At 44.9% G+C, this 9,377-nt stretch overlaps 1 non-coding gene across 1 annotated transcript; it reads right to left on the reverse strand.

Moving 5' to 3' along the window:
- Positions 1-357: 357 nt before the first annotated feature.
- Positions 358-549, reverse strand: LOC132208940 (U2 spliceosomal RNA). The gene has a single exon (XR_009445039.1). It is a non-coding gene; the product is annotated as a U2 spliceosomal RNA (small nuclear RNA).
- Positions 550-9,377: the final 8,828 nt, after the last annotated feature.

Below are 9,377 nucleotides of genomic sequence, written 5' to 3' on the forward strand. Positions count from 1 at the left end.
GTGTGGAGTTTGCACATTCTCCCCATGTCTGTGTGAGTTTACTCCCACAGTCCAAAGATGTGCAGGTTAGGTGGATTGGCTGTGCTAAATTGCCTGTTGTATTGAGGGAGGGGTACATTAGGAGGGTTATAGATCTGGCTGGTATGCTGTGAGGTTTGGTGTGGACTTGTTGGGCTGAAGGGCCTGTTTCCACACTCTAGGAATTCCATGATTATGGTTCCAGAGCATTGAGCATATCCCAGCATATAGTTCTTCAAGGATAGCAGGAACTTCAAATGCTGGCGAATCTGAGATGACAAGGTGTTTAGACCTAGAATTTTTCAAGTTTTGATCAGTATGCTTTTAAAATTGGTTTAATAAGACTTCATCATTCCTGGGAACACTGCAATACCACAATAATGCATGGAGAAAGCTCGTATTCCAACTCCCTGCTCCAAAAATCAGTTTAATATAGGGTCCTTAGGCAAAGGACATATCAGATATTAAAGCTGATAGGGACAAATGCTTTTTCTGTGGTCTTGTCTTCACACCAAAACCACGAAAACCAAGGCCATGTTTCCACACATGAGATAGCCACCAACTGTGAACACTTGGTATAATCAACACTTGATCCTATTTTCCACCAGCCTGACTGTGTGCAAAGACTTGTAAATCACTGCTGACAGTTTTTACTGTTGTTCCCAAACTCCTGGGCTTCTTAACCAGAGCAAAGAAGTCAGTTTGCACCAGTGCTTTTTCATCACTTTTCTAGAAAACATCTTCGTAGTGAATGTAGATCATCGAAAATGTACCAATCAGATGAGGTAGGGCAGAGCTGACGTCACCAACAAGCCTCATCAACCAGCTCCATGACGAGCAGCGGTCATTGAGATTGCAGCAACAATCGGCAGAGAACCGCACACTCAGAGAATGTCCCAGCACAGAGGAAGGTGCTTCAGCCTGTCACTCTCTGCATCAGCTGTCTGTACGGGTAACTTCACCAGTCCCTCCCGATGCCCTGTAAATCTCATCATTCAACTCTCTCCTGAGGGCCATGAATAATTCTGTTTCCAGCGCCCTCTCAGGCAGTGCACAGCCGGCAGGAACCACTCGCTGAAGATAGTGGGTCCACCTCCCTTGATAAATGTGACTCTTTGTTACAAAAAAAAGGCGAATCACTATCCCCTGCCCTCCAAATCCATCCCACCCCGTGTTTCTTTTGAATGCGTAACTGCCTGCAGTGTCAATGTGCCTGCAGTTGCTAAAAGGGTCTGATTTTTGTGCCGTTCTATTCTGTGCAATAAGCAAACTGGACTGTTGGCAATGCATAAAAATGCCTGCCTCTTCCCAAATCAAATCAAATACTTGAAACAAATTCTAATTCTGATCAAGTAATATCCCTGTCAGGAAGTACTGGGTCACAGTTACAAACAGAATTTCTTAGACTAATCCATCTGACCTGGAATATATGAACTCTGGTCCCCCAAACCACTCCAACAACCCTAACGTCACTCCCCGCCCTTCATGGAAATGAGCAGCGTGATGCTGGATATTAAGTTCAGTACATTGAAAAGTCACAAATGGTTTGGCTTCGACTCCAAACATTCCAATTACAATCTGGTAATTTCGAATTGCAATTTAAGATCCAAGAGCTGTAGAGATATAAAGGATGGAAACAGACTTTTTGCTGCAACTTGTCTATTCGAACCAGATATCCTAAGTTATTTTAGTCCCATTTGCCAACATTTGGCCCATATCCCTCTGTCCCCTTCCTATTCATTTCCCAATCCTGATGCTGTTTAAAAGCTGGGATTGTATCACCTCCTCCATACATGCAGCATTCTCTACATGTAAAACTGTCCCTCAGGTCCCTTTTAAACCTTTCGCCTCTCAACTTAAACCATGCTCTCAGGTTTGGATTCCTTTCCTTGAGAAAAAGATATTGACAATTCACCCCATCCAAGCCCCTCATGATTTTATAAACCTCTGTAAGGTCACGCTTCAGCCTATGACGTTACAGGGAACCAGCTCCGGCCTATTCAGCCACCTCTTCCTGTCGCTCAAACTATTCAATCCAAGCACCACTCTTGTAAATGTTTTTTTTTTCTGAAACCTTTCAGTTAAACAATTTTCCTGTAGCGGGGATATTGTAACTGAATGCAGTATTCGAAAAGTGGCAATGTTCTGTACACCTGCATTATAACGTCCAAACTCCGATACTCATTACATTGATCAAGAAAAGCAAGCATGCCAAATGCCTTCTTCACCACCCTGTCTAACTGTGGCTCCGCTTTCAAGGAATTTTGCATCTGCACCCCAATGTCTCTGTTTGGTGATACTCCCCAAGGCCTGACCATTAACTTGTAAGTCCTGCCCTAGTTTGCCTTACCAAATCGCATCACATCACATTTATCTGAACTCTATCTGTCACTCATAGGCCCATTTGATCAAGGTCCCGTTGTACTCTGAGATAACATTCTTCACTGTCCCCAACAACATGAATTTTGGGGCCATCAGCAAACTTACCAACCATCCCTCCTGTGCTTCCATCTAAATCATTTATATAAAGTTATGGCTAAGCAGTGTCCCAGCACTGATTCTTGTGACACACCACAGGTCACAGGTCTCCAGTCCGAAATATAATACTCCGCCATCACTCTGTGCCTCCTGCCTTCAAGCCAGTCTTGGATCCAAACCACTAGCTTCCACTGGATTCCATGTGATCTAACCAGTCTACCATGAGGAACCTTTTCAAACACCTTTCCGAAGTGCATCCAAACAATGTTTACCCTCTCTGTCTTCACTAACCTTCTTTGTCACCTCTGCAAAATCCTCATGTTAGTGGGACATGATTTACATCACACCAACACCAGAGTCAGATGACTGGGAACAGTATGTGAAGCAAAATGTGTACATGAGATAACAAAATGTGGAGCTGGATGAATACAGCAGGCCAAACAGCCCAGAGCCTCCACAGCCAGCAGCCCCAGAGGAGACAACCACGCTGAGCCCTGCTGAATTTTCACCATCCCCCAGACCTCCCACTGACTGAGGTCAAACGGTTAGTCCTCAGTAAGGGGCTCACCTTTGTCCTCATTTACCCACACATCCACGAATGGCAGTCACGTTAGGACATTGAGCAGTTTTTCTGCCACCTTTGCCTCTCCAGCTATCTTCTCCTCAATCCATCTTTGATCCGCCTCTCCCTCACTCCCTATTTATATCAGAACCCTCTCCCCATTCCGCTTTTCTGATGAAGGGTCTAAGCCCGAAACGTCAGCTTTTGTGCTCCTAAGATGTTGCTTCGCCTGCTGTGTTCATCCAGCTCCACACTTTGTTATCTCGGATTCTCCAGCATCTGCAGTTCCTATTATCTCTGCTACAAAATGTGTACATTACTGGTTGAAAACAATGAAATAATTTCATTGTCTTCAACTTTAAAATCAAATGCTGGAGTCTGCAGCTCAAAAGATATCAGAACCACTGGAATCAGAGGAAACCCACAGTTCATGAAATGCCCAGGATTCAGGCTGATGTCACTGAGCAATTGCCCGCGTGTGATAACATCACCCACTTGAACACAGAGCATTCTGGTCTGCACAAACAGGTGGTGTGCACAAAGGATGTGAGGGTCTGTGGAGTGATTGAAAGGAGATTGATCAGAATGATTCAGGAACTAAGGGATATTAATTGTAAGGTCAGGTTGGTGAAACTGAAGATGTTCTGCACAAAGCGAAGGAGACTGATGATCTTTGACAAAGATGTCTCGGTCTATGATACTCCCAAACATCCCAGATGTCCTCTTTTTGCAAAAACCGCAACTTCCCCTCCACAGTGATCAAAAATACCCTCGACCATGTCTCCCACATTTCCCGCAACTCAACCCTCACACCCCCTATTCGCAATAATAACCAAAATTGAATACCCATTGTCCTTACATACCACATGACCAACCTCCAAATCCAACGCATCTTCGTCTGACATGTCTGCCATCTGCAATCCGACCCCACCACCAAAGACATTTTTCCGTTCCTACCCTTATCTGCTTTCCGGAAGGACCACTCTCTCTGTGACTCCCTTGTCCACTCCACACTCCCCTCCAGCCCCACCACCCCGGGCATGTTTCCCTGCAACTGAAGCAAGTGCCATGCCTGCCCCTATATCTCCCCCTTCACCCCCATCCCAGGCCCGAGGAAGACTTTTCACATCAAACAGATGTTCACCTGCACATCTGTCAATGTTATACACTGTATCCGCTGTTCCCGTTGTGGCCTCCTCTACATTGAGGAAACTATACGGAGTCTTGGGGACCGCTTTGTGGAACACCTATCGTCTGTTCGCAACAAACAACTACACCTCCCAGTTGCGAACCATTTCAATTTCCACCCCCCCCCACAGTCCTCGGATGGCATGTCCATCCTGGGCCTCCTGCATTGCCACAATGATGCCACCCGAAAGATGCAGGAACAGCATCTCATATTTCGCTTGGGAACCCTGCAGCCCAAGGGTATCAATGTGGATTTCACAAGCTTCAAAATCTCCCTTCCCTCGACCACATGCCAAAACCAGCCCAGCTAGTCCCTGCCTCCCTAACCATTCCTCCCATCTCAAGCCCCACCCCCATCCCCTATCCACTATCCTCACGCAACACCCTCCCGACCTATCCATCCTCCCTGGACTGACCTATCTCCCCTTAGCTCCACACCTACAGTCACCTTCACTGGTTTGAACCCCAACTCTTTGACCTGTCTGTCTCCTTTCACCCTATCTTCTCCTTTATCCATCTTCTATCCGCCTCCCTGTCTCCCTATTTATTTCAGAATCCCCTTCCTCTCACCCATTTTTGAATAAGGGTCCCGATCTGAAACGTCAAAATTTCCTGCTCCCCTGAATCTGCTTGGCCTGCTGTGTTCATCCAGCTTCACACCGTGTTATCTCGGACGCTTGGAGACTGCTTTGTGGAGCACCTACACTACCCCCTCACTGGCCAACCCCCACGCCTGCTTCCCACCTACACTAACCTCACCTCTACTCGTCTCATTCCTGCCTCCTCGACCTGTCCGTCTTCCCTCCCACTACTCGCCCCTCCCTCCTCACTGACCAACCCCCGTCAAATCTCCCTAGCTACCTCACCTTTACTGGCTTTATCCCCAACTCCTTGACATGTCCACCCTCTCTCCACCTATCTGCTCCACTATCTACCTTCTATCACTGCCTCCCCCTCTCTCTATTTCAGAGCTCTGTTACCCTACTTCTTTTCTGAAGAAGGGTCCAGACCTGAAACATCAGCTTTCCTGCTCCTCTGATGCTGCCTGGCCTGCTGTGTTCATCCAACTCCACAGCTTGTTATCTCAGCCTTCAGCATCAGCAGTTCCTGCTGCCCCCATCACCATTCATGACTGGTTGTAGCAGGATAGTTGCAATCCTTCCACCCTGTCTGTAATGCGTTAGTTCTGCTGTTTGTAATGCAAGCAGTTGATTGCAGTAGCTATAATGGGTTGGCATCAGTTTCAGGTACGCATGGTTCTGACCCCGGCACGTTTGCCTGCACTCGTCACTGAACCATTGATCAGCTTCATGGGAATCATAGACTGAAGGATTATCCGGGACAAAGGGTCACAGATTCTGGTGGAATACAATTCTGCTTCTGCTGCTGCTGCTGTGGTTTCCATCACGACATGGATGCCCAGTTTTGAGCTGCAATAAGTGCAATGTAATGTTGCCCAGTTCAGACTGAGTCCCCATTGCCCTTGTACGCAGTGACCTACTCTATTTTCTGATGTGGTAACACTTACATTTTAATATTCTCATTCTACTGACAGTCTCTCCATGGTGTCACATCTCCAACTTGGCACATTGCTCAAAACCCTTTAACATATTCATCTGAACCTTTTCCTTTCCAGTAGGAACATCTTTGGGTGGCACAGTGGCTCAGTGGTTAACACTGCTGCCTCACAGCCCCTGTGATGTCGGCTCAATTCTACCCTCAGATGACTGTGTGGAGTTTGCATGTTCTCCCGTGTTTGTGTGGGCTTCCTCCAGGTGGTCCACTTTCCACCCACAGACCTAAGCTGTGCAGGCTCGGTGAATTGCCCATGCTAAAGTGCCCATTGTGTGGATTAGGTGAGTAATAGGGGGCTGGGTCTGGATGGCATGCTGTGAGGGTCGGTGTGGATTTGTTAGGCTGGCGGGCTTGTTTCCACACTGTAGGAAGGTTTTTAAAGTGAATGTTCCTCTCCCTTACCATGATTAAGAGCTCTGTACTGTCAGTGGGGCTAGAGTTATGTAGTTTCAGAACCAAGTAATTTTTTCACCTTGCACTGTCACTCAATTCTCAGTGTTTGGTGATCCATGTTGGACAGGGTGTTTGAGCAACTTTGACACACGTTTTTGGGATTTATTCAAAAACACAATTTGCTGAAGAAACTCAGCAGGTCTGGCAGCGTCTGTAGAGTGAAAGCAAAGTTAAGCTGTTGGACCCAGTGATGCCTTTTCAAAGCTTCCAGTTTCTGCGGCAATTTTTCATTTTTCAGATTTCCAGCATGCACGGTTCTTTGTTTTGCTGAAAATTCAGTCAGTGCTGATTCATTTCTGGAGAAATTCAGCAGGTCGAGATGCATCTGTGGAGACGGAGAAACAGGGTAAAGGCTTTAAGTCCAGCAAGACCCTTCTTCAGAACTGAACAGGTTCGGGAAATGGCCTTTTTAATACCTTACGAGAGGTGGAGGAGGGCTAACAGAAAACAGAGGGTGTTGGGGTGCGGTGCAAAATACAAATCGGCTTTTAATTGTGTTGAAAGAGAAGCAGATGTACAATGGGAGTAAATAAAGTTATGAATGGGGAAGATGGGTTCCCTCAACTGAATGCAATGTTAACAAGACACAAACAAGACAAGGTCACATCGTCTGTGCCATATTGTGTTCATCATATCTTCATTAATAACCCTGAATGTGTTGAGCATATGTGAACAATCTTATATGTCTCCACACATACGCTGATTAAACAGTGTATATAAAATCATTTCTCCTCCGTTCCGTTGCAACCTATCATGTTTTGTTCACCTTGTCAGTCGCCATTCCTTCAGCCAAATTTATTCTGTCTCTTTCTCTGCATTTTATTTTATTCCGTCTTAGAAGAAAAAATTGCCTACTGGGCGATATCAAGTTCATCCTGTCCAGACTGCACAGCCACTGTCCCCTCTTCCTTACTGTTTCTTTATCAATCACATAGATATTGTCTCTGACCCTTTCCTCCCAATAAGCAAAGCTATTGGAAATGTAATGTTTACTTTTGGGCTCAGGCGAAAAAATTTGGTCAGGAAAGGCTGTATAAACTGCAAAAAAAATGTTTGCAACTTTAGGAGCAAATTATTGAAAATATTGTGTTAAAGATAAAATGTTGCTTTATTAGGGCAGTGAGAGGAAAGTTCAGCAAAACCCACATTTCCTGTCTTTCTCCAGGTTGTTGTGGCCAGAGATGTGTTTAGATTGGCAGTTGTTGTGGTGGAGGAGACTTCGGTGAAATACCAACCTCTCATTTGGCTCTCAGGAAAATGGTTACATACGTCATCACATGTGGATAACACAGCAGAATCATCGAGCCTGTGCAGAGAAAGTATCAACTTTCTCCTCTGTCTCTATCATTGTGAGATGAATTGGAGATGGGCATTGAGTCCAACAGTAGGCAATGTCACCCAAACCAGGTATTGTTGTTACATTAAAAGTGTCAGAGTGGAAGGGGTTAACGGGAGCTGTTTGTTCAGTGACTCGAATTAATGCCAGTCTCCATGGATACTAACTGTGTCACTGGAGGGTTTCCCTCTTCTATTAATAAGGGGTTTCTCCCAATGCGTTATCCCACAGTATCTGTGGCTGTGGCATAATCAACACAATTGGGATCAGCAGCTCTAGAGATGTGGAGAGATCAGAATCTGTGACCAGCAGATTGGGATGTTCCAAATTATGGATCAGAATCTCAGAATCTCAGAACCACAGCCGGGAATGTGACAATAATGTGCCAGCATCTGAGAGGAATAGATTGGAATGTTCCAACAATGGACAGGGGTTTATCCTCTTGCCTTTACGATCTTTCTATCAATTGGGGGCCATTAACATTGTGGATAGAAGCTGTACTGATGGTTATTCAAGCTGGTTACTATCCCATCCTCGCTATTGTTAGTGTTCCCGGTAAGTCTCTATATCTCTGCCCATTCATTTATTCTGTAAGCCTTTGTAACCAGCGACTCAATTTCTAAGCTCTGTATTTGGCAAAGAAGGAAACTATTGTATTCACTTTCAATTACAAACTCAATTCTTATTCGAGGGTTTTTTTCACTTTCACTTACAAACCCCCGAGGAAGAATAAAAGTGTTCATAACCACCATTGGCCCATTTTGTCCTGGCTGATTTATATCACAGTATTCCCTTTATCACCAATAATATTCCCAGTCTTCACTTCTGCCTCAGTGCTGTTTATGATTAAATCATAATCTGCTCCTTTCCAGTCACATTTCTCTTCTGGCCACACTTGCAGTTACTAAAATTTTGATTGTGTACTTATTCTTATCTCTACCTCGACCTGTGCCAGTTGTAAAGTGTGGAGCCAGTTTGATTCTAAAATGAGCTGGTCACAGCTTTGTGTCAGTGGTTTCAGCATAACCCGTCGATGGCCATCAAATGACAGTTTCCTTGAACTGTTTAGATTCTAGAACTTTCCAAGTAGCAGTGGTGCCATGTCCATCATCTCCTAAGTGCAGTGCTCTGATGTGTTCACTTGTTGACAGAGGCCATCTCTCTTCACCCCAACCCCCACTGACCCACTGCTGAGTGAATACATTAATTCTGTTTCCACAGAATAAGATATAGGAAATCTTTCAGAAATTCTACAGGACAGTGACTGTGAAAATGAGAAACTGTGGGAGATTAGAATTAATAAAGAGGAATTGCTCAAAACTAATTGAACTGAAGTTTGGTACTTTGCTCTGGTATGTCCCAGAGAATACATGGAGGTGGGGAAAAAGCTTGTGAAGGAGTTACAGGGTCAGACAGCTCTTCAGCCCAACCAGTCCATGTCAAACATAATCCCAAACTATCCTAGTCCCATCTGCCTGGGCTTGGCCCATATCTCTCCAACTGTTTCCTGTTCATGAACTTGTCCAAATGTCATTTGAAACTTGTAACTACGAGAAAGAATTATTGATTACCATTCAAAATTCTTCAGATTCTGGAATTGCCAGTTGGAAGTAACTGTTGTAACGCACATAAAAAAAACTGGACTGAGAGGGAAATCAAAATAAAAATACATTTTGGACAACTTGGTATCTGTTATGAGGAAAATATGGAACCTTTTTTGAGGGCTTTAAAAACTAGACACTTGGGAAATCATGATATGACTTGGCA

The sequence above is a fragment of the Stegostoma tigrinum genome, unplaced genomic scaffold (assembly GCF_030684315.1).
Source record: "Stegostoma tigrinum isolate sSteTig4 unplaced genomic scaffold, sSteTig4.hap1 scaffold_575, whole genome shotgun sequence".
NCBI classification, from domain to species: domain Eukaryota; kingdom Metazoa; phylum Chordata; class Chondrichthyes; order Orectolobiformes; family Stegostomatidae; genus Stegostoma; species Stegostoma tigrinum.